Raw genomic sequence first — 25,374 nt, 5'->3', positions numbered from 1 at the left:
GTGTGCAAAAGGGTTTTTGTTTCATCAAATTTTTAAAAATTAAAAATATGTAGAGATTTGCATATGATTGTAAAGTTAAAAATAAGTTGCTTATTTTAGAACTTCAACTATGTATTATCATATTTTACATAAATCAAGCAAAGAAAGAATTAACTGAAACCATGCAGTCTCTTATTTGATCATTATAGAGTATAAGATTAGACTATTTGTGGAATTCTTTCCTTACGATAATCTCTTTTTGTTAATAGTAATAGGTAATTAACAAAGAGTTGGTAAATATGAGTTTGAATGGTTCATTGAATTAGAATACACCTATTAAAATTCCTCTTCTTGGCCTTTTTGGTTAATTCATTTTCCTCGACTTGACCTATAAACACTAGAGATGTTCAGGTTAAGTTTTAGATTTTTTTTTTTCTTTTTTTCTCTTTTTTGGCTGCGCTGAGGCATATGGAATCCCTGGCCAGGGATCATATCGAAGCTACATCTGTGACCTATGCTGCAGCTGTGACCTATGCTGCAGCTGTGACAATGAGGGATCCTTTAACCCACTCTTCTGGGCTGGGGATCAAACCTGCATCCCAGCACTCCAGATGTGCTGCAGTTCCAGTTGCACCACAGTGAGAGCTCCAAGATTTTCTTTATATCTCACTTTCTTCTTTCTCCACGTGCAGCCTCTCACACCCTTCATGATCTCATCCATGACTTTCCTTACTGTTTGTATCTCAGGAATTATATTGCACAAATAAAGTTTTATAATGCAAAATATCTCAATAATTATTTGGCTATTTCCTCTTCCTTCTCCACATATTTAATCTAATATGGCTGTTACCTCTGTTTTCTAAATCTCTCTTACATTTCTCCTTTTCCCTTGATCTTCACTGCTCTAATTCTAATCCAAACTACCATTCACCTTTTTCTTAACTGTAGCAAAAGCTCCTAAATGACTTTTAATAATGGTTAAAGAACACATACAATTTCTTTCTTTCTTTCTTTTTTTCTTTTTACAGCCACACCTGGGCACATGGAAGTTCCCGTTCCAGGGATCAAATCAGAGGTGTACCTGCCAGCCTACACCACAGCCACAGCAATGCCTGATCCAAGCCACATCTGTGACCCACACAGCAGCTTGCCCCAAGGCTGGATCCTTAACCCACTGAGGGAGGACAGGGATCTAACCACATCCTCATGAACACTATGCCACCTTCTTAACATGAGCCACAACAGGAACTCCAAATTTATCATCTTAATCACTGGTAAGTGTACAGTTCAGTAGTGTTAAGTATATTTACATCGTTATGAAACAGATCTCCAGAACTTTTTCATCTTGCAAATCTGAAACTCCGTACCCTTTAAACCACATGTCCCCAACCCTCCTTCCCCTGAGCCCCTAGTAGTTACCATTCTACTTTCTGGTTCTACAAATTTGACTACTTTGAATACCTCATATAAGTAGAATCATAGCAAATTTGTCTTTTGTGACTGGCCTATTCCACTTAGCTTAATGTCCCCAAGGTTCATCCATGTTGAAGCATATAATAGGATTTCCTTCCTTCCTAAAACTGAACAATCTACTGTATGTATATCCTATATTTCATTTATTCATTCATTGCTTGATGGGAATTTGTGTTGCTTCTACATCTTAGTTATTAAGAATAGTGCTGCTATGAACATGGGTATAAAATATTTCTTCAAGACCTGCTTTAGATTATTTTGTATATATACCCAGCAGTGGGATCGCTGGATCACACTGGAACCTCTATATTGTTGTTCCATAGCAGTTGGACAATTTTACACTTCCACTAACAATGTATAAGTGTTTCAATTTATCCACATCTTTATTAGCACTTGTTATTTTCATTTTCTTTTAATTGTAGCCATCCTAATTGGTGTGAGGTGATATCTCATAGTGCTATTGATTTATATTTATTATTTGATAATTAGTGATGGTAATCTTTTTTTTTCTCTTTTCAAATCTTTTTCTATTTTTTTTTCTTTTTCAGACCACACCTGCAACATGTGGAAGTTCCCCGGCTAGGAGTCGAATTTGAGCCACAGCTACTGGCCTACACCAAACCACAGCAACACCAGAGCTACAACTGAGCTACAACTGTTGACCTACACTGCAACTCATGGCAACACCTGAACCCACTGAGCAGGGTCAGCGATTGAACCCATGTCCTCATAGATACTAATCGAGTTCATTACCGCTGAGCTACAACGGGAATTCTGGTAATCATATTTTCATACTCTTGTTGGTCATTTGTACATTACCTTTGGATATTACATATCAACAGGGTTGTTTCATTTTGGTTGTTATTATAGAAGTTCTAGATATTAACCCCTTATGGATATATATTTGCAAATATTTTATCCTCTTCCTTAGATTTTCTTTTCACCATTGTGTCCTTTGACCCAACTGACTTTTAGCAGTTTATTTGATAATCCCGATTCAATATCCATAATCTTTCTTGAAAAATAGTTATAAAGCCTGAATATGATCATGTCATTTCTCAACTTTATAGTCATTCATGTTTTCCCAAAGCTCTTGGGTTAAAATTCAAACCAGCTATAATGGAAAAAAATAAAAATCATTATATATAAATAAAAGAATATAAGTTGGACTCACAGACTTCAAAGACAAATGCTTAAAATGGTCCTATATAATCATGCATTGTTCTACCTCAGCAATATATTTATACACCTCTATCCTCCCCCTTTCTACCACACTGGCTTTATCATACATCTTCTAATGATACAGACTCCTTGTTGCACATCCTTTGTGATTTTTATTCTGTTTTGTTTTTCTCTTTATTCTTTTGCAAGTAAACTATAGATTTTGAGTCTCAGATTAAATATCATTTATTCAATGTAATTTCCCCTGACTTACCAGCATAGGACAAGCTTCTATTTAAATAGACATGAATACTCTATGAGCTTATTTGTAGTATTTATCAAAATTATAATGGAATCATTGTATAATTATGCAATTATTTATTTCATAACTGTCCCCTAAAATAGAATGTGAGATCCATGAACAAAAAAGTATGCACTCCTATCGACCACTGTGTCTCCAAGTTTAGAATAGTTCTCTATTTAATATTAAATAAATAGTGTTCTGATAATAAAAGAAAAAATGAAGGAATAAATTAATTGTCTGATTTTTGTTGAGCAATCTCACCTAGGGCACCAGCCAATGATATCCATTTAGGAGCTATGGTGACTGTATCTGAGGTTTGGGTATTATACTCTAAATAATATATAGGAATAAAATATTAAGCCAAAATCTAGTAGGTTTAAGGATGCAGCCAGCGAAGGGAGGAGGAGAATCACAATAAACCAGAAGTCAGGGACCAGGTAAAACTCAAAATTTATTTAGGAGTAGGGCTAATAAAAAAGTGACAAGGTCCCAGCAAACCTGTATGAATGAAATTGAAGAGGAGTTTCCTTAAGTTTACTGGCTTTGAGACACAGTTTGGATAGCTGACTTGAATAGCATGTGGTTTCAAGGGGAAAAAATGTTAAGATGATTACACTCATGGGCCAAGACAAGAACATAACTACTTGTTTTTTTCTTCAGATTTTAAATACCTGCTTTGAGTTATATTAGTTACATGTTCACCCCCTACTGTGACCATTACATTTTCCCTAGGAGTTTCACTTTGTGTTACTTTACAACTGGTATTCCTAATACTTCTAGAAATGTAATAAAAGCATGTCGAGTGAAGCAATTTATAATACTTTATTGAATGAAGAGAATCCTGCTAATTTTAATTAATGTTCTAGGGTTCCCAACTAGGAATATATGCAGTTACTTGCCAAAAACTCTCCCTATGACTAAAAAATGTGGCTTATTTTTTTTCTCCTTCTACCTGCTGGAATTTAATCATAATATGTTGTTTATTGCTCTGATCTTAACAGTAATCTTCTGCTACATATTCTGTAATCATTTAGATCAGATATATGAAGACTAACTTCAAGGGGAAATTTTACTTTCTGATTGTGGCTATTACTTTTTTTCTATTATTCTAAGAAAGGAGAAACTTTTCATAAATAGGGAGAATGGAAATTTTAATATTCTTTTCTAGGTGATGTTTAATACATTATTATACATGAAGAGATTTTTGTCTTATTTCATAAAGATGTCTTTTACCCTTTGAAATGCCAGTATCTGACAGTTGTGAACTTCTTACTTTGTTGAACAAGCTCTAACACAGGGAAAATAGCAAGAGTATACCAGTGATTGACCTTTAAACAAGCTTTGCCTTGTATTGGAATTTTTAAGTCTCTGTTGCTGAGCTCCTCTCAAAGGTTTTTTTCCTGTTGTAAATGATTGTACCAGTAATACTTAGTTTTTGCATTTCCAAATAATGCTACATCTGTTTACATCAATATATCAGACTAAGATGTTATATACTTTGAATGGCCTGACAGTTACATCATTGCTTAGTTATCATGTACATAATATGGGTTATTTTATTTCTAGTGGCATCTCTTGTTTTGGTCAATATTAGATGTATATAAAAGCAAATTGATTTTTTTAATGGCTGCACCTGTGGCATATGGAAGTTCCTGGGCCAGAAACTGAATCCAAGCCACAGCTGCAATTTCTGCCATAGCTGTAGCAATGCTGAATCCTTTAACCTACAACACCAGGCCAGGGATCAAACCTGTACCTCTGCAGCATCACAGTACTATTTACAATAGCCAAGACATGGAAGCAACCTAAATGTCCATTGACAGAGGAATGGATAAAGAAGATGTGGTACATATATACAATGGGATATTATTCAGCAATAAAAAAGAATGAAATAATGCCATGGCTTGTGGTTGCCAAGGAGGAGGGGGAGGGAGAGGAATGGATTGGGAATTTGGGGTTAATAGATGCAGACTATTGCCTTTGGAGTGGATAAGCAATGAGATCCTGCTGCGTAGCACTGGGAACTATGTCTAGTCACTTATGACGGAGCATGATAATGTGAGAAAAAAGATTGCATACTTGTATGTGTAACTGGGTCACCATGCTGTGCAGTAGAAAATTGACAGAACACTTTAAACCAGCTATAATGAAAAAAAAAGAAATAAAATGACAAAAACACATATATACATACACACAGAAACTAAGAAATTAAAAATAAAAGAAATAATGCCATTTGCAGCACATGGATGGAGCTAGAGATTATCATACTGAGTGAAGTAAGTCATAAAGAAAAAGGCAAATACAATATGATATCACTTATATGTGGAATCTAATAAAAATGACATAAAATAACTTATTTATAAAACGGGAACAAACTCACAGATTTAGAAACCAATCTTTTGTTTACCATAGGTCAAACCACTGTGGGGAGGGAGGTGTTGAGAGGGTGAGAATAACATACACACACTACTACATAAAATAGATGGTTAATGAGAACATACTGTATAGCACAGGAAAATCTATTCAATATTTTTTAATAACCCATATGGGAAAAAGAATGAGGAGTACCCATTGTAGATCAGAAGAAACAAATCTGAATAGCATCTATGAAGACACAGGTTTGATCCCTGGCCTCACTCAGTGGGTTAAGCCGTGAGCCGTGGTGTAGGTTGGAGACAAGGCTCAGATCCTGCATTTCTGTGGCTGTGGTATAGGTCAGTGGTTACAGCTCCAACTTTACCCCTAGCCTGGGAACCTCCATATGCCATAGGTGAAGCCCTAAAAAGACAAAAAAAAAAAAGAATGGATATATTTTTATGTATGACTGATTCACTTTGCCATACACCTGAAACTGATAATATTTGACATTGTAAGTCAAATAATCTCCAATAAAATTAAATTTAAAAAGAGCAAAGTGATCAAATTATATGCTTTACACTTTCATTTTATCCATAATAGCTATTTTTATGAATCCTTTTAGGCAATTAAATTTCCTTTTCTTTGTCCCAGCTTCCCGTCAATAAAGTGAAGCGTTTTGAAGAAATGCTTCCTTCCATTGCTGTCACTGTCTATTGTGTATTATGCCGTCTCAATGGAGATTATTTTATCGCCAAGGGATGAAAATTGTTTCTTTGAGAGGTGGCATCTTAGATATTATAATAGTTTGCTGTTCTACAAAGGGCCATCATATATAAACAGACATATAGAAAATCAATGGTATTAAAATAGAAGGAAAGGAGTGATCCAGAACAACACATCTAAAAAGGTTCCTTAGGGGGTAATAGTTTAAAAAAAAAGAGTTGAAAAAACACTCTTATTGCATTTATGAATCTCAAAACATGGGTTCAGACTAAATCATTCTTACAATTCCTTTTAGTCCTTTTCCATTAGAAATATACAATCATTGTGTGGGTCATGCATAGAGGTGTTCATAGCGATTATTTTTCTGTCCAGTATTTGTCTGCATGTAGACATTGCTTATATCTTTCAATCTTTCAGGCCTATAGTTTTAGGCCATTATTTCCAAGAAACGACTTGAATCCCAAAGAAAATTCTGCTCAGGAATATGTTTATACAGTGAAGAGAAAAATTTTTAGCTTGATAATAAATATTTTCTTTATGCTGAGAATTGTTGAATTATCTTCATTCTGAATTATAAATCATGTTAAAAATCAAGCAGAAAGTTGAGCATGATTCAAGTTACTCCATAAATAGAATAGTTTCTTCCACTTTTAAATATTAAATGCAAAGTATACCAATACAATGAGCTCTCCTTCTTATGTTTAAATCTAACATGTTGGAGACAAAATAAGCATATGCATTTGTTTAAAAAAATTTAGCACAGATTTTTTTTTTTAATTTGCCTCTGCTTTTCATAAGTTTTTTAAAAAAGCAAAGTAAATGCAAGCAAGCACCCAGGATAATAACAGACTTGTCACCAACAGGTAATCAGTTTTCACAAAGGCTTACAAAATTATTACCATTGTGGTTCCCAAGAGCCTGAGAAAGTGGGTAAGCCTCTACTGGCTGCAAACTACAATGTGCAGATACTAAGTAGATGGTTCATGCCAACCACCATTTCTCTCATTTTGCAGGGAGACAACTGCAGCCCTCACACAGCCTTGCTACAGTTTGCTGACCAGATGACATTTTCCAACAAAAACCAACTGATCAATGTTAATATAAGTAACATTTTCTAAATATTAGACTAATGAAAATGTCTAAGGTGCAGTCAGTTAGGTAGATAATTAAGCTTCCCATTATATTGTGATGATATTTTGCACACATGCATGCACATACAAATATAAAATATTGGGTATTTTATGTACCTAATATCAATGCATAGAGTGTGGTAGGCAGAATAAATGGTCTGCCAAAGATGCATATGTTCTAATCCCCTAAATCTGTATAGATGAAAATGGGGTTGCTAATGAACTGATCTTAAAGCGATTATCTTGGATTATCTGATGGACACAGATGTAATCACAAAGGCCCACAAATGGGGAAGAGTGGAACAGAAACCTTAGAAATTGAGAGATGACATCATGAGAAAGACCCAACTGGCCATTGCTGGTTTTGAGGATGAAAAGGAGCTACAGTCAAGGACCAAATGCAGGCAGCCTCTAGAAGCTGAAAGACAGAAGAAAGTGAATTCTCTCCTAGCGCCTCCAGAAACAAAGCCCTGCCAGTTTGATTTTGGCCCAATGAGACCATTTCAAACTTCTAAGTTCCAGAAGTACAATAATATATTTGAGATTTTTTTAAGCCGCTAAATTTGTAGTAATTTATTACAGCCCAATTACAGAAAACTTATATAATGAAGTAAAATGTTCAAAGACTAGAAATACATTAATAAGGGCAAAGAAATTGCAAAAAAATCAAAACGTTATTTCTGTAGAGACACAGTATAGCAAAATTGTCCTGAAAGTCTCTAGAAATAACCTACTTCATTTTAAGCCCTAGTTGTGTCAAATTTTAGGTGGGTAACCTTAGCAAACTGCTTAATATCTGTGGTTCTATGTTCTCATATTTAAGGTGGACAAAATAACAATTATACCTGAAAAATTATACTAAATAAATACCTTTGATATTGCAATCAGCAGCACTTGGCACAGAGTGAGCCCTACATATCTTTCCTATTATTTTTACTATATTTAACATTTGCTATTTGTGCTATTATTATTTTAGATCTGGCACTATAAAATCCAGTTTTGTTTTTGTATTATATCTTATATAATTGTAATTCTTTTGGTTTCAGCATTATACCTGAAAGAACTGATATAAAGCGTTAGCCCTCCCTTGCTTTTACACATCTATTGAGGGAGATTTTTAAAGGGATAGTTTGTAACAATCTCATTATCATAGGTGAAGTACAGACTAACCCAAGCATTCTTCTTTTATATGACCAGCCATATACATGGTCTGACTTATTAACATGAGTATCTTCAATATGAATTTTGTATAAATTCATGAAATAATTTACAATATTTATAATAGATTCAGAAATAATTCTTCAGAAATAAATATGGGAAATGATTATTTCTAAAACACTTGGTGGTGGGTATTTTAAAGGAAACTAGCTTATCTCAAGGATATTTTCCTTTCTTTGCAAATATATATTGATTTTATATATTTCTATATGTATGCATTTACTGAACAATTTAAATTTGTCAATTATTTGCCATGCTTGTGTTACATTTTTCTTAAATAGTGCTATTGGGAAAATTAAACTTTATTTTTCCATGCAGTGTTTTCTGTAAAGAGGACAATGAACACATGAGATAAACTTCTCTTTTATTTATCCTCTCCTTTTAGGGAAGTGTTGATGTTAGCGATTTTTTAACAGTAAAACATTGTTCCCCTTAATATATTTATGCCACCACAAACTCACTTATATCAGACAACCTCAAGGAAAGGAGAACATATTGTACATTGCTCAAAGCTACACAAAACCATTGAGATGTAAAAAGTTATCTAATGACAGTTTTTATTTTAAAAATGAAATTACTGTTTTATGGAGAAAAAAAGAAACCCAAGCACTGCAAATCTTAGTGTTTTTTTCTTCTCCATTTCTGTAAAACAAAATTAGATTAAACATCCTAGCTTCATCTTGTTTTTTTGAAGCTTTTTTTTTATTGTATATGATGGAAGGATGTTTTGTAGTTACAATCATGTCAAACAGTGAAAGGTGATACTTTGAAAGACTCGGCAACTCATGGAGTTGGGAAGATTTTGAAAGTCATCAAATCTATACACAATCAGCTAAAATTTGACAATAAACTGAATAAACCATTAAAATGTATATCACATTTCATGTTCAAGATATTAGAGAACTCATATATTTGTACTGTGACATAAACCCTTTTAGTTTGTCTATTTACAGTTGAAGTGAAAAATAGTAGATTGGTCTGCTGTTTTTCAAAATAAAATTTCATAGACTATTTTAAAGCTTACCTTTCTCTGTTCTTTTTCATTTTTGTCTTTTTTTTGGGGGGGGTCTCTTTTTATTTTTTAGGGCCACAACCATGGCATATGGAGGTTCCCAGGCTAAGGGTTGAATTGGAGTTGTAGCTGCTGGCCTACACCACACACAGCAATGAGGGATCCAGGCTACATCTACAACTCACTGCAACTCACTAAGCAAGGTCATGGATCCAACCCACATCCTCGTAGATACTAGTCAGGTTTGTTAACCACTGAGCCATGATGGGAACTCCTCTGGTCTTTTTTAATTAGATAAGAGCAATACATTTATTCTTTGTTCCTTAGGTTACAATGTCTGATATCTGGTCTTTCCCATCACAGTCTTTAAGTTTACTCCAAGTTTCTAAAGATTATATTGGCTACAGTTTCCTTAATTGATTTTAAAGGCAAAACATCTGTTTATATTCTCATTAGAGAGTACCACTTTACAATGAATATAAGTCAATATTGTTCTCACTGAATGCACTTGACACTTAACATGCAAGCCTAGTAAAAACAATGATCTAATGAAGATGAGAAAAATAATATTTTCTGTTCTCTTTAGATTGAGAAATCTAGTCAAATACAACTGAAATATTCATTTGTAGAAGGGGTAAAATCTGTTTATTATCAGAAACTGAGTTTTCATAGATGAATGTCTCTGTTCCTGAATTTCTTTGGGATAGGTTTCATAGTAAAGTTGATTTTTTAACATTACTTAATGAATTTTATTACATTTGTAGGTGTACAACTAGTAAAGTTGATTTTAAAGGCAAAGAAAGAAAGTTCAATGCTCTTTAAATATCCTTGAGTTGAAGAGATCAAGGAAGCCAAGCTGAATATCACTTTGAAAATTCTGCAGTATAAATCTCTGAAAATAGGATATGGAAAGTTTCTTTCAAAAGAAAAAAGACAAATATTTCTATTCTGGCAATTTTAGGAATAGAAAATTGGAGACAGAATAAGAAGGCAGTGTAACCTGAAAAAGATGTGTCCTGAAATCTGGGAGCTAGAGACACCTATCTCCTAAATGAAATGATATTTCAGTTTTTTTTTTTTTTTTTTTTTTTTTGTCTTTTTGCCATTTCTTGGGCTGCTCCCACGGCATATGGGGGTTCCCAGGCTAGGGGTCTAATCGGAGCTGTAGCTGCCAGCCTACACCAGAGCCACAGCAATGGGGGATCCGAGCCTCATCTGTGACCTACACCACAGCTCACAGCAATGCCGGATGGTTAACCCACTGAGCAAGGCCAGGGATCGAACCCGCAACCTCATGGTTCCTCGTCGGATTCGTCAACCACTGCACCACAACGGGAACTCCAATATTTCAGTTTTAATGTGGATATAATACAGGTTTTTTAAAAGAAATTCATGATTGTAGTAAAAAACATATAGAAGAGTCTAAAGTATCACATAGTATCTCTCGATTTGTTGTCCAGTTTGAAAATATGGCATTTAAAAACTAATTTGTGTTTGTGTATACGATTAGGATAATATATTTCATACACACGCATATGTATATAAATTATTTTTTACAATTGGCATGAAAGTCATAATGTTCCCTTTTATTCAGGGTAATCATAAGTACAAAAAGCATCTTTTAATATTCATCCTATAGTTTTGAGGTTCTCAGAGGCTAACATGCTTCCTTCAGGGATTATTATGGCTTTTATTAAAATGTGGTAGGTACATCAGACAATACTTCTTTTGGACACCATGAAGAATAAAATATAAAATAAAGCATTATTTTAAAATGCTTTAATGACAATGATTATAAAATAATCATACATGAAGTAGGCTTGCTTTAAGTGGTATTTTTCCTTAAATTGATTGTTAAATTTTTAGTGAAGCAATGCCAAGTAGACACTTACAGACTCTGCAACTCACTATGTCTAAAATGTGATATTGACATCTAGAAACTTGGAACAGCTACTGGCTAATTCATTTCCTAAGGGCTTATCTATAGATTTTTAGGAAAGGTAACAATATGATGCTAAGTAAGTATCAAGATACCCAAATTCTCACGGCCAAAAAAATCCACTATGCTGAGTCAAAACAGATGTCAAACATCACTTCCCAGTGACCTCCCCGCAAAATTCCTTGAGAAATTATACACCTGCATATTTTGTAATCTGACATTTCTCTAAAATGACTTACATGCTGAAAAGCTTTTGAGATAGGAACAAATCCTTTCTCACTATTCCCTGTGTTCCATTTTTGCAAATGCGTTTGTTTACTCTAGTCAGACTTAGTACAAGGAAGATGAAAAATAATATATTATCTAAATTGACACCTCAACTGTACCTGAAAAAAGTTCAAACATACCTGTTACAAAGGGCCTGATAATTGAAAGGACTCATAAGCCTCCATAGGAAGTACTAACTAAAAGCTTTAATAAAAGTAAAGAGCACAGAACAGCAGGAAAAAGTGAGAAAATACCATCACAGAGGGTTTAACGGTTCCAGGGGCGGTCTATGTACGTTTCTCAATTGCAGATGTTCTTGGTCTTTAGCTTATAAACCAACAATAAACACATGTATAAGGCATCTTGTTCAGGGTTGCTCATTCAAAAAAAAAGCTTTTTTCATTTTTTGTTTGTTTATTTGTTTTTACATCCTACTGGTTACATAGCTAAGGCCAGGCTCTATAGGTTGAATCAAGTATAAACCATCAATCATTTCCAAACAATGTAGGTAATTTGGTACTGGGCATCAGTAGTGGAGTTTCAAACTGTAAACTGCACTTTATCAATAACTAACACATCTTTGTTCTTATCAAATGTCAGTACCAGACTTCAGGCATTCCTGCAGATAAGCACAGAGCCGACTCACTGCAGCTGAAAGATAACTATTTTACACAGGACTTGGAGTATCTTCATTTCATTGAAGAGAAAACAGAGGCAGAACCAATAATCAGCTCTCTCAAGTTTACTGTTGAGAGAGTCAGAGTTGGAAGCCATCAATTGATACCTAGCTCGAAATCTTCTAATGGAACACACAATCTCTTAGGGGAAAAAAAAAATGTCATATTTTTCATTTGGCTAAAAGCAAATAGCCTATGCATTCAAGGTGCTTTTGTCCAGAGTGATAAATACTTGCAAAAAGATTGAGGGCCTTAGTGCTTTTTCTATTCTGGGAGCACTACACAAAGAAAGAAGAAAGAATAAGCCTAAAGAGAGATTAGAGTGAAGAACAGAGGAGGGAGAGGATGGGGAAGAAGAACAATCTCATTTATGCAAAATTGTAAATGCCCAATACAAGTTTTTGTCTTCTGGCAATCCACCCAAGTGCATTCATGTCAAAATGGGAGACAAGCTTATACATTCCAAGAATGGTTTACTCATGAGAGAATATGAATTATCAAAAAACACATGGATAGTTTTCAATGGGACAAAAACAGTAGCAGAAATCTCAGTTAATAATCACACACAACTTTGCCTGTGTAGAGAGTATAGTGTCCATATAGGTACTTAGCAAATAGACAGCTGTGTGTATTTAGAACTCGTTGATCTAATTGGATTCTTAATCTTACCAAAGACAAAGAAAACTAGGCAAAAGCATGGTATTAATCGAACCATGTGCTAATAGTAAATAATATCTGCAGCAATTGTTCAAGCCAAGTAGAAAAAGTCTTTCCTGATCCTGTCCATAGCTTTTCACTTCTTCATTTTTCATTGCCTTACTCAAATAACACTATGTGCTTCCAACATAAAGCCATTTGCTCGTTGTTTTTAAACTTTCTAGGCCTTATTTTTTCTTGATCTCAACCTCACAGACAAAGAAATGCACTTACTGCAGCAGGCCTTCTGGGTCATCGAACATCCACAGTATTCCCTGAGCAAAAACTGAAAAGAAAATATATATTTTACACTAAGATTGAGAAAAAGTAATCAGCAATATAAAAAGTTGTCTTTTACTTTTGTAAATTACTTTTACTCTACACTTGTTTTGTTAGTTCAATTAAAATATCCTTCTTATTATTTTAAGTCATATACATCATCCACATGATGGTACTGCAGTGGTGTAGCTGTTGACATTTGCTGTGGAAAATGGTCTGGCCTGACATGCTTCTCATCTTATAATTTTACCACAAGTTAAAATAACTGGCGTGAAGTATCACTCTTAATTGAAAGAACTTCATTACTGAGGAGAGGTAGTTTTCTCATCACTTATTCAGTAAAGACAGCTTCTTTAAATCTTTATTTAAGGGACGCAGTTAAAATATGAAAAGGAGTCGGAAATGTGGCATTCTAAAGCAGATACTTGTCACAACGTTATTCTTCTTTCTCTGGCTCTCTGAAGTCCTGTTTACTACTTCTGTAAATGTTTTGCACAGTTACCACGTGTTTCCCTTCCTTCTGTTATCAGTTCTCACCACCGAGGTAGGTAAAGAACATCAAATTTATCTATCTTCTCCCGGGTATTATAGATCTTGAGGAAAGAACCCCAATTTCTTTCTGCTAACTCACAGTGAATTAGCTATGAGGAATAAAGAATCCTAAGAATAAGGTCTCTTACACTGACCCAGGGTTTACTACATATAGGATTAGATTATTTTGGATCACTCTGGTAATTCTCAATTTCTATTCCTGTTGGTAGTTCATCTTAACAGATAATCCTATGTTTTTCAGCCATCCACAGTTCCTATGTCTGAATCCAGATGTCAAATAGCTGCAGAGCATTAGAAGTGAAAAATGTCAGGAAAAGAGACTACCCCTTCCCCTGACAAGGGCCCATCCCTCACACATCAAGACATCTTAAGAGGGAAGAGCATATTTCCTGATATCAGTTCTCATGTTAATTTATCCATTCAACCAATATTTATTTAGTGCCCACTCTGTGGCAGGTGCTGTTATAGGTACTGAATATATAATGTGTATTCAGGGAGTTTATATTCTAGTGGTAGGAGAGGATCAATAAAAATATAAATTATAATATTACTGTATAACTATTTATATTGTATAAATGCCTATAATTATTGTAGAGGAAAGTAAAGTAGAGGAGATAATTAGAAAGGATTGAGTTGGAGGATTATTCATTATTGAGCAGGAAAGGCATTTTTGGAAAGATCACAATTAATAAAATAGATGGTCAGGAGAGACCAAGATTTGTGTTTTGAGGGGAGAAGAGAATTCATATAGAGGTAGCCACAGAACAACTTGCCTTGGCTCAGAGCTTAAACTTTCCTGGCATTGTTGCTTTGCCTAAGTCAGCAATAGCATGGCTATATAAAAGCTTGACAAAGTTATTCATTGGAGTTTTGCATATTTCTTTATTTTTACTCTTTACAACTATTTGAAAAAGAGCAATATTATATTTTAAAACTTATTATTATGAAACAATTAAAATCTTAAAAAAGTAAACAGAATAAGCTCCATAAATTCACCACCTAGGTTTAAATGTAATCAGAAATTTTTTGCCAATTTCCAAAGTTCTCTTAAGAAAGTAAAGCATCAGAGAGAAAATGATGACATTCTTGTACCTATTATTTAAGGTTTATTGTTGCAAGTAACATAAAATAGTACAAGGACCAGATTGGTGGCTGATGTTAGCAGCAAGGATGTGGATGTGGTTCTTAGCATGGAAAAGATCCATCCGTGAGTAGAAACACACCATCTAGGTACAGTATGAAGAGAAGTCCCAAAGAGAAAAGGTTAAAACTACTTAGGAGGGGATACTCTAGAAGAAAGTTTTGAATTGCTAGGGATTCCACTTGCTACACAAGTGATCCATAAGGGCATAGATCTAGCAAGAAGCAAAGACTACAAAGGTTGCCATGTTCCCTGATGACTGAATAAGATGCAAATACACAAAGGAGTACCTCATCCCCAAAACAGTGCTCAGGCAGTAAACAGCAACAAAAGCCCTGGAGATTCACTGGGAGAAATGTCCTATGAACACCTATGTGTGTACATGGAAAGTGATTGAGCTGTTCAAGAATATATAAATTTCTTCCAGTGAAGAGACCATGTAGAATAAAGAAGGATATACCTGGCTAGAGATACATGAAAGTGGTGTTTGTTGCCTTAATCAATAGGTGGAATGTGAGAAGAATGCAAAAGATAGCAATCCCTTCAACTACCTCAGACTACCACCACAGGTCAGTTCTATAGGCATTATGGAAGCAACAAGGAGACCCAGCCCCCTTTCTTATGCTCTTTAGAGAGCCTAATACTTGATGATGATGATGAAGGAAGAGAAAAGAGAGTCCAGGGACATATGGACATTCTGAATGCTAATTTTATATAATGTGGACAAGATGAAGTACATGGTAAATTGCAGCATAGATAATCATTTAAGCCTGGGTAAAACTGTCCCTCCAATGACTGGTTCCAAATAGTACACTAATCCTGGTGATCAAACCAGTTACAGAAATGATAAAACCACTCCTCAACCAGGAAATGGGTAGTCCAATAATTAAAGTACAATGATTAAAGATAAAACCTGTGGATCACATTTTCAAATCTCAGGAAAGCAAAGAAAGAGCTGAAGAAAGACAACACAGTGATCACTGACAGAATGAAAATCTTCACAACTGTGTACTGCTTCTCATAGGGCAGCCATAAAAATCTCAGCTAAGCAACTTTGACATCAATGGCAGGCAAAAGATGACAAATATACTTAAGCAGAATTCCTCTGCTCATCTAGAACAGAAGTTTTGAAAATACATTATTAATTAAATATTTAACTTTGAAGTACATTTCATTAGGTAAAATGAAGTTAAATAATAAATAAGAGGTCTAATATTACCAAAATGAATTAAGAAAACATAGTGGAGAAATTTATGAATCTAATGAAACACTTCCCATTGATTCTAGAGTCTTATATCAGTCTTCAAACTTCAGCCCCAATGACCCACAGAGGACAAGAAAATTAGATTGTTTAGATTCCTTAGAGAACAGCCTAAAGAACCAACACAACACTCTTCAATTCAACTCTGGTTCTGTGCTTTTCCTACACTAGGATTTTAAGTCTTTTAACCTATTTTTTTTAATCTAAAGTAGCAATGTTATTAAAAAGTTAAGTCTAATTGTCACTAGACTACTTAGTTGAGATTTCCTTATATATGCTCAGAATGCATGATGAGATAAATATTTTTTTAAATTTGGAATTGCCTTTGATTTGTTGCTATAATCAGACTCCAACAGGGTTTCTCAAACTTTAATATGCATATAAATTACTTGAGGATCTTGTTAAAATGCAGACTTTGTTTCAACAGGATTAAAACCAAACTGGGTTTGAGATTCTGCATTTCCTACAAGCTCCCAAGTGAGGTTGACGTTGTTGATCAGATTTTCAATAGCAAGGATTTAGACTTCACTTTTATCATTCCAATTCAGACTTGGTCCAGATGACAGCTCTCTTATTAATAAGTGAGGTTAGGCCTGAGTATAATGTTAGAAATAAATATGACATAATAGTTATTAAATAAATATCTCAGGCCCTGAACAAATTGAAAAAAAAAAAAAAATGCCCCCAACAGTGTTTCTCTTGCAGGAAAATGGTGAGATCTGTGGAGATGTAAATAGGTTATTCTTTGTATGCCATAAACTTGTCTTAAACACTCCGTGATTTTTTTTAATTAACTTTTGTCAAGAACTAGGCTTCTGAAAGTTAAGAACCACAGAACAATATAAGAAGTAAACCCTTTTGTTGAAAAGCTCCGATTCCTATGTTAACATCTCATTCACAGCCTAATTGTAACCCAATTAGGAAAATTAAGATAAGTACAAACAGCTGGAACAGAAGGCACTCAGAGTGAAGTGTACCCTCTACACTCATTATTTGGTGGAAATCATTACCCAACTCTATACACAGTGCGTGATATTTCATATGATTGGGCTAATTTATATCTGAAAAGAATAAGAGCACCTTATGTAAAGAAATGAACTGACCTATTAGCTCTAATTCCTTAAACACTCTATTACCTGATGTCTCAAGTGCAGTCATGTGATGAATCTAGGAAATATTGCCATGGTTCTCATTCAGTATCTCTCCACAGTGTTCCCCCCTTCTACCTTTGGTTGTGGCATCATATTCATCCTATGAGCACTGAAATCAAAGATGCTCTGTTGACAACATTGAGATGTCCAGTGTTCAGTTTTATGAGTGGTTATTGTTATAAAGAGAATAAAGGCTTGGTTGGATTTTCACATTGGTAACTACATTACTACAATTTTTCAATTCAGGGAACTCAACTGAAATTGTTATAGCAGTTTAAGAACTCAAGTTAGACGTCACAAATAGAATTTTTTTCTTTTATTGGGTCTAAATGAGATGAAACTTAACTAAATCTATTACGGTAATCATTTCCTAACATATGTAAATCAAACCTTAAAATTGTATAATAATACGTCAATTATTTCTCAATAAAATTGGGAAAAAAAGAACACAACTTAGCCAGTTAAAAGCAATGACTTAAGCTTCCTAAGACTTTCTTTCTTCACGTGCAAATAAATAATGGGCAGTAACAGCACATATCTCATAGTGCTATTCAGTGGATTAAACAAGATTAATTTGCATAAAACCTGGATAGTGCTTGGCCTATGTAACTACGCAGTAAACATGTATCTTTATGTATTGGGATCTAACACTTTGATTATTATGTCCATAAACTTTCTTCTTCAAGATGAACTCCTAGACAAGTTAAACACATTGTCATTTAGATACTGTCCAGTGTGTATACATAGGACATCTCATTATCCTAACAGGTCTATCTGCAATTGTTCTGTGGAGTCCATGAAAACACGTAAAATAAATGATATGAAAAATAATACCTCAATGATATGTAAATCATCAAAGTGAATATAAGCTAAGGTATTAATGAAGACAGTTTTAAATTCTTTTGGTGGGTTTCCACTTTAAACAGAAACTCTTAAAACATTACATTTTCTTGGAGTTCTCGTCATGGTGCAGTGGAAATGAATCCAACTAGGAACCATGAGGTCACAGGTTCAATCCCTGTGCTCGCTCAGTGGGTTAAGAATCCGGAGTTGCCGTGAGCTGTGGCATAGTTTGCAGACGCATCTCAGATCTGGTGTTGCTGTGGCTGTGGCATAGGCTGGTGGCTACAGTTCTGACTAGACCCCTAGCCTGGGAACCTCCATATGCCATGGGTACGGCCCAAAAAAGGACAAAAGACCAAAAAAAATTACATTTTCTTGTCTGACATCATGTTTATTGATATCTATAGCTTCTGCATTTTGAGTGGATAAACATAATAGTTAGTACAATATAATACGTGATGACTAAGGACAAAATCTCACTCTCCCTACACACACACATACACACACAATACACACCACCACACATCCAACTACATTATTTATGGGAAATATGGCCATTAAAACTGAACTTTGTCTATACAATATTAACATGGCTCTTCAATTTGATCAAGACTGAAAAACTACTCACTGACTTCATGGCAGGTAGGATTGTTCATAGAACTGGTCAATAGTTCACTGATCAATTCAATCAGCTTGTTTGATCTGATAACTCTGATGAGGGAGCCTGCCAGGGTCAGTACAGTCAAACATTGCCCTGGTTTACACTGGAATGATAGTCTAACTATTTCCATGTTGGAGAGAGTTCCCATATTCTCTAAGAAAATTAGTTACTGGTTATATTTTGTAATATCAGAAAAAAAGAAATAAAAAAAGATGAGCTGTCTGGTACATACATATGACATCCATAGGATAGATGGGCTCAAATTCCATTTTTGATACAGCAATCTCAGATCCAGAAGAATAAAAATGATATATTTATGACTGTGACCAGATTTGTATTAACATAGCTAAAGGTAAAATTTTACTTCTTGTGTTTATGCTTCTAGACAATCTGGTACTTAATTTTGGGGGGGATTTCTATTTCTTGTATCCCCAGGGGAATATCCATATATAGAACTCTTCAGCTACTTAAAAGTGACATGGAAGCAATTCTGTATATATTTCATGACTAATGAAAACACACAAACACAAAAGGCAGTTTCTAACTAGCTAAGCCTGACAAGTTTAGATTTATGCATCACAAGCCTGATTATATAGTCCATTTAGTTCCATACTAACTATAGAACAACCAGAGAGTGAATGAAATTTCACTGTTATTTTGAGGGCTGGTAAAAAATTAGCTTGCACATTTTGTTTGGGCTACTTTTTTCCCGCATAGAGTTATTTTTTGAGGATCTAAAGAAAAAATAACTGAACATGAAGAGTATTAAGAAATAAATAATATGTTTAATGAAGAACAATTTCAAATAACATTAGTGAATTTGAAATTATCACTCCTTTTTAGAGACTAATATTTAGCACTTAAATGTATAAATTCATTATTAAGATAAGATTATTAAGAAAAAAATACAAATGCTCTGTCACAAATGTTTTGATAGAAATTCTTAAATTTGCATGAAATATGCATCCATACATCCAAACTTATAAAAACCCTCCTGGCTTCCCGACTCGCATGAGCTACCTCCGCCCAGCCTCCTTGGTCCCCAGGAGTTGGGTGGTCATCCCTCCAAATTGAAATGAAGATCTGAGGGCTTGTGGGAGCATCGTGAACCACGCAGAAGAGCTTTAGTGTGTTGTGAGGAGATTCTACCACTGCTTTTCTGCACATGATTGGCAGGAAAAATTCAGATAGCATGACTGTGGCAATTCCTGGTGAAAAGATCTACTGCAAATTCTGTTATGGAAAGAAGAATGGGCCCAAAGGCTAAGGTACGGCAGGGGTGCTGGCATATTACAGTTGGGCGGTGGTGTCAAACCTTTCAGGCCTACAGCAAATCCAAGCACTACTAAAAATGCGTATAATATGGAGATGATGAGAAGTATTCCAGATATGGGAATTTCATATATGCTGCCCAGAAGGTAACAGGAGCTGAACTGCCCAGGCACAAAAACTGTTTCTGAAGTGCCAAGTAAGGGAAGAGTTTTGAATTGATTCTGACTAGCGGAAGTAGTAAAATCTCTTGTAGCAGATGCTATGCAAAGAACTTTGGGCATGAGGGATTTGAGAGAGAGCCCTTGTTCATGCTCAGTAATGGTGTAAAGCCAGAACCCAGATCACACACTAAGAATCTCTACACAATCTAGATGCAGGTCATCTAATGCTTAACTATTGTAAAATCTTACCAGTGCTAAATTACTTGTGTTACCCAGGACTTAGGTTGAACAAATGACTAACAGGAACAGAGTACTGTTATCTTTCCACTTTATTCATCAGCAATTTCAATAACTATTTCATTTACATTTTAAGTAAAACCAGCTCGAAAATGCAATATTTACTAATAAAATATACTTCAAAAGTGTATACATTAATATTAAATAAATATAATATGATGCAACCTCTATCCCCTTGAGTTTCAACCTTACTCCTTACTTGCACTGCTTTGCAATTGGAAGAAGACCCTTAATTTTGCTAATGTTCCAAACACCTGTAAATTTTATCTAGCTTAATTTTCCTGTCCACTATTTAAAATACATGTAGACCAGAAAAGGCACCAAGATATAAAATCTGCACAGTCTCAAAGAGGTCAAAAGCTGGATTTGAGGAGTATTCACAGATTGCAATTGCCACCAGGTAATGGAAAGTGTATGGAAGGGTAATACAGAGATTCCTATGGACCATATACCCTCTAGGAAAAGTAGAATCTGATTCTTTCCAACATATGCTTGACATTTCCTCCGTCCCATATTCCCTCAACAACTCCACTGATTCTACTAATGTGTTCAATACGCGGTCTAAAAACAAAACAAAACAAAAACAACAAACAAACAAACAAACAAACAAAAAGACACCGTATTTTTGAGGTGATTTCTCTTTTGATTTGATCAAAACTGAGTCACTAATTTGGAGTTTTATCCCCCAATGATGGACTTTGAAATATGTCTATTCCTTTACTTTCCATATCCCCCTTTGTTTAGAATACTCATACTTTCCATTATTTAACTCCAATTCATTCTTTACATTCAATTTTGATCTCATTTTATCTAAGTTGAGATAGCTAGGTTCACTACAGTATCAAATAATCCCCAAATCTCATGGTAAAAAACATTCAGTGTTTATTTTTCATCCCTACCAGATGTTTTATGGGTGTTGGCAGGAGGTTCATTAATTGCAGGTCCTTAAACTTGTTAGAGGCCCTATCTCATCCCTTCTCATCCTTTCAAGATTACTATGACAATTAATGGGGAAGTAAATGCCAACACACTATGCACTGGTTCTTCAAGCTTCCACTCAAAGGGTGAAATGCCACTGCCTACATTTCACAAACTGAAGCAAGTCATTGAATATACCTAACTCAAATGGGGGTATTAGGAGTTCAATCACAAAGTATAACAGAGATAATTTCTAGAATCTGTGACCATCACTATTATCATTAAGAGAATAAAAATTGGAGTTCCCCGTCGTGGCGCAGTGGTTAACGAATCCGACTAGGAACCATGAGGTTGAGGGCTCGATCCCTGCCCTTACTCAGTGGGTTAACCATCTGGCGTTGCCATGAGCTGTGGTGTAGATCGCAGACGGGGCTCGGATCCCGCGTTTCTGTGGCTCTGGTGTAGGCTGGCAGCTACAGCTCGGATTAAGCCCCTAGCCTGGGAACCTCCATATGCCGTGGGAGCGGCCCAGAAATGGCAAAAAGACAAAAAAAAAAGAGAGAGAGAGAATAAAAATTGCATCACACTTATCACAGTATGCCTTAGTTTTTTATCTTTTGGATTCTGTATATCATGAGTGCCCATTGAATTCTAACAATTTATAAGTTATTTATTATTAATAAGTACAACACATTATCCTTGCTCTCAAGAACAGGAAATCAACATTCAACCATAAGTTAATCAATCATTCTATCTCTAACTTGGAAAACCAGAACATGCTTGAAGAATTAGTAGGCTTTTGAAACGATTTCTTTCCCTTTCTTATTTTTTTTTTTTTTGAAACTTTGAAGGGAAGCATTCAGCAAATAGTGAGTTCTTATAGTCATGAGTAAAATGCCATTAAAAATAAGCGGCAAAAGTGAGCACAGGGTAAGGAAAGGTCTATCGCCTGCTTAATTAGCATTCCATTTTTAAAAGCAGGGAAATATTCAGACAAATTGAAAAGCTTATTGTAACATTGAGAAGGAATCTAAACTTTCACACAAGATCATATAAAGCATAAATGAGATCCCAGAAATAATTTCCATTTTATTTTTGACTAGGGCATGGCAAAACACTTAGAGATTCCCCCTAAGAGGAAAACACTCTCTTCCCTGCCCAAATATAGAAGACTGTGGAGGAGTTAATGACAGATCTGATTATGCACCAAGAGAATAGTAACATCTGCACATGGGTAAAGATTCCCAAAGGCTGACTAACAACTCTGCTTTAGCAGATAGTTCTTGGAAGGGAAAAATGAGTTTCTGTTATCACTTGTCACTGCTTCTCTAATGAACACTGTCTGAATCTGACTGGCAATGTCCTTCCAGCTGTACCCAAATAAGGTGATACCCTAGTGCTAGGGAAAACATCTATCTTTTGTGCTGGTGCCATATCTGTGCCCAGCATACAGATCCTTTCTTCCTGGGTCCTTTCTTCCTGGGTCATGTGATCACATGATTTTCTTGAACTTTCAACTACATTGCTTTGCAATTGATTTTATGTTTTATTTTTCATAAATTTCCTAAAGATCATAGCATCTGTAAGTTTTTTTCTACCTTCAACTTACCATTTACTTCTTTAAGTATATGGGACATGCTCTTAGTTCATGGAGCTAGATGGACATATGGCAGAATTGCTTTTCTGAAGGATAAATGAGGTGTATTCGAAAGCAAAATCCTGTTTTATTTTGTATCAACAAGGAAGAGAGTCCTGAGCTCTTTTTAGTAACATTTAAAATAAAATTTAAAATTTTTTAAATTAATCAAATGAGGATATTTATCTCTGCAGTTGGCTCAACTTAGCACCTTGAGCATAATAGACTCAATAAATTTTGCCTCATGAGAATAATGATAATCACTCAGTGAATCATGATAATAAAGACCAGATAATTGGACAATGCTGTAGTCAGTATAGGCCCCTCCTACTATCCAATATTTCTAAAGAACTTGATGAAAATAGGCATTTGGACAAAAATTATATGGAGGAAAATTATCTCCTACTCTGGTCTTCTTCAGACATCTGCAGAAGCTCATTTTTCAATGTCTTTATAGCATAGTGTACCATTCTGCTATTTCGTTTACCAAAAAAAAAAAAAAAAAAAAAAATGCACCTCAGTGTTTCTCTTAACCCTAGTCTTCTATGCTAATACTATTTCCACTATTGTCTTTTGTCACATGTAACAAATAAAGGTTGATTTGACCATAGCAAAATAAACCTCCAATTTTCCACTTCTTTTGGTTTTCATCATAGGGTTTAGCTAGCAATTGACTTGCTTTTTCATAATAATAATTATATTTGTATAACTATAAAAGACCATTTTACTAGAAGTCAAAAAGAAAGTCGTCAATTATGAATGCTATAATTTTAAAGACTTGTACTCTGACTTGAGAAATATTCCCTTTTTTTTGCAATACCTGCAGAAGTAAAACGCAAGATGCTAGTGTCTCTGAATTTTGGTAGATTTGCAAATTTTATCAGTAGAAATATAATACCTATATATTATTTTCTGGCTCCTGTCCATATTAAGTACAGTTTTAACATTTGAATGTTTATTTCTATTGAAAAAATGTGAAAAAAAGAAAGGCAATTATTATGTTAACCATTCACAAATAAGTAATAGATATTCATAATTATATATTCATAATACTATAGGGAACTATATAATACACTAAGGATAAAGTTGTAAACAGTAGTACAGATCTTGACATTCTCCAAAGATATGGAAAATCAAGTAATACTTACCACAGAGGGAGATGAGAGCTATGTTAGAGCAGCAGAGATATCCTGTGATTGCAATGAGTGATGGAATGAAGTTTGGCAAGGCAGGGAACATAATTGTGAAACAGAGATCTACAGATTGAACAGTATTTTAATAAAGTTGGGGATGGAGTATGAATATCTGGGTTGTATGTGAGTATGTTTGTTTGTGTGTCTGTGAATGTATGTGCATGTGTTTGCCTATGTGTGTTTTCAGACAGAAAGGAAAATATGAGGGGTTGATCAAGCTGACGAAAGGGACCTAGTTATGAAAGTCTTATGAGCTATATAGCAAGATATAAAAATTTTATCTAAGAGCAGGACTAGCTCCATAATTAGTAGGGATCAGTGCAAAACAAGACTATATGGCTTCTTATTCAAAAATATTAAAGAATTTCAAGAGGGTAGAGTAAGCACTAAACTAAGTATGGGGCCCTTCTAAGAGGTGACTCTGTGCAACTGTTCATGACACATGCCCATCTAAAATTAAGAGGAAACTTCAAGCCTCTTAAATTAAAAGGCTAAAAGGTTGCTTGAGTTTTAGAAATATTCCTCTGCCTTCACCATAGAGCATAGCTTGGAAGGTAAGCCATATTTAAAGCAGGGAGACTTGTCTGAATGCTATAAAAATAACTCAGATAATAGATAATCTTGGCATGAACTATGGTAATGGGCATAAAAAATGGAGTGAATTACAAAATTCCAGTATGTATTTAGAAGAAAGAACATAAGAATTATGACAAGTTGATGGCTGAAATAGAAAGGCAAATTCAAGAATGAATTTCAAGTCTTTTGTTGGAGGATAAGGAATACAAGAAATGGAAAAAGATTAAGGCATAAAGTACTTTCATCATCTAATTGAAAATTACAGTAATTGGTTGTCTGCTATGAAATAGAAATCTATAGCTAAAAATAGAAGCTAGAAAATCATTGGTATTCTTAATAGAATTTGAAATGGAACTTTTGAGACAACTTGGAGAAACAGTTTATAGTAAGTAGAGAATAAAGCTAAGAATAGAACCCAGAAAAAAATTAACACATAAATAATAAGCAGGAAAATAATCCTGGAGGTAAACAAACAAACAAACAAAAAGAATAAGAG

At 34.7% G+C, this 25,374-nt stretch overlaps 2 long non-coding RNA genes across 14 annotated transcripts in view; both read right to left on the bottom strand.

Moving 5' to 3' along the window:
* Nucleotides 1-25,374, bottom strand: part of LOC146406913 (uncharacterized) — a 709,993-nt gene that overhangs the window by 484,805 nt on the left and 199,814 nt on the right. For 8 of the 13 annotated variants that reach the window (XR_014841467.1, XR_014841485.1, XR_014841481.1 and 5 more), the window contains one exon: nucleotides 13,172-13,223. This is a non-coding gene — a long non-coding RNA (uncharacterized LOC146406913). Of the gene's footprint in view, nucleotides 1-11,958; nucleotides 13,224-25,374 lie in introns of those variants that run through there. The other 5 variants (XR_014841487.1, XR_014841492.1, XR_014841463.1 and 2 more) reach the window with 1 other exon arrangement.
* Nucleotides 2,385-5,717, bottom strand: LOC146406914 (uncharacterized). Its single transcript, XR_014841509.1, has 2 exons — nucleotides 5,555-5,717; nucleotides 2,385-4,667 (listed from the first exon to the last, which is right to left on the bottom strand). It is a non-coding gene; the product is annotated as an uncharacterized LOC146406914 (long non-coding RNA).

Source organism: Sus scrofa, chromosome 1 (genome assembly GCF_054392235.1).
Source record: "Sus scrofa isolate SSC_HxYL_T2T_F1_AM1 chromosome 1, Sscrofa_HxYL_maternal_Yorkshire_Landrace_v2.0, whole genome shotgun sequence".
In the NCBI taxonomy this organism is placed as follows: Eukaryota; Metazoa; Chordata; class Mammalia; order Artiodactyla; family Suidae; genus Sus; species Sus scrofa.
Note: the sequence above shows the minus strand (reverse complement) of the source record. Positions and strands in the feature narration are given on the sequence as shown.